The sequence below is a fragment of the Alligator sinensis genome, unplaced genomic scaffold (genome assembly GCF_000455745.1).
Source record: "Alligator sinensis unplaced genomic scaffold, ASM45574v1 scaffold1104_1, whole genome shotgun sequence".
Classification (NCBI taxonomy): Eukaryota; Metazoa; Chordata; order Crocodylia; family Alligatoridae; genus Alligator; species Alligator sinensis.
In genome coordinates, this window is record NW_005843032.1 from 127,482 (window position 1) to 129,046 (window position 1,565).

A 1,565-nucleotide genomic window follows, 5' to 3' on the forward strand; every position below is an offset into this window, starting at 1 on the left:
GAGGAGAGGAAAATTATGTCTCAAAGCCTGTAACATCAGGCAGGATCCTCCCAGCCTCAGGGAGCCAGCTGTGAGCTGGCAAGATTACTCAGCTGAGCTCTGTTAAGCTAGGAGATGCTGGTTGTGAGGATACCATGAGGAGAAGAGGTGCAAGTGGTGGGGGAGCTCCGCAGGAGACAGACTGTCTGGGGGAAAAGCAGCCGTGCCCTAATTCAGGTGTCCGCTGTTTCTGTTCTTCATTTGTTGTTTTTTTGTTGTTGCCAGAGCCCCAAGTGGGCCAGTAGGGTGAGGCCAGACAGGTAGACCCTCAACCCCAAAAGATGGAAAAAGGGGAACTACAGTGAGCCACGGGCCATGGCTAAGTTATGGACAAAGGCAATATGACCCAGCAGGAGAACAACCAGTTGGGGGTCAAGTAACACCAAGCTCAAGGGAGTAAAAGCCCCGGATGGGATTTTTTTCTTTTGGTTCATTTGGTTTGCTTTCAACTACCAGAGGGCATGCCACCCCGAGAGAGTGGGGTACATAAGACCCTCTGAAGACAACCCTTGAGACTTACCTGAGGCTAAAAGGAAATCCAGTAGTTCACTCCATTTCATTCTGTCAAGACTTGTGGTCGAGATGCTCACGAGCCTATAATGAAAGAAGAAAGTAAAAGAGAGATTGCTTGATAAGACCTATGTAATCAGTGGCATAACATCTGGGTGGTGCTAGGATGGGGTGTAGGAGAGCTGTGTTAGAGACTAACACCTCCCAATCAGCAACATCACCAGAACATCAAGGCATGGCAGGAGAGTTGGGCCTCACCACAGCAAATTCCAGGCAAGTGATTGGAAGAGGTCCTAGATAATGGGCAAAGATGGCAAATATAGTGCCTGTCTTTAAGAAAGGGTAGAAGGAGGATCTGGGGAAGTACTGAATGGTTAGCTTCACCTCAGTCCCTGGAAATATCATGGAGCAGGTCCTCAAAGACTCCATTTCTAAGCACTTGGAGGAGAAGGTGATGGTTAGAATTAGTCAGCATGGATTCACCATGGGCAAGTCATGCCTAACCAACCTGTTTACCTTCACTAATGAGATGCAGATCTGTCAGCAACAGCAAGAATTCCTCCCTTACTTTTATATTTAATTTCAAAAGCAGCACCGGACAAATGACCCCAGGTTCCAGCAATGCTCTGTACTTTGTTTAGCTGGCATTGAACTGCCCAGTCGAAGCATCACAGTATATGCAGCAAAGAACGACATGGCTTCATGGAATTGAGAAGAGCAGTGGGTGTGATATACTTTGACTTTAGCAAGGCTTTTGATAGGTCTCCCACAATATTCTTGCAAGCAGGCTAAGGAAGTATGGTTGGATGAAGGAACGGTAAGGTCGATAGAAATCTGACTGGATCGTCGGGCTCAAAGGGTAACAGTCAATGGCTTGATGTCTAGTTAGCAGTTGGTATCAAGTGGAGTGCCCCAGGGATAGGTCCTGGGGCCAGTTTTATTCAGTATCTTCATCAATGACCTGAAAGATGGACAAAGTGCACCTTCAGCAAGTTTGCAGATGACACCAAGCTGGG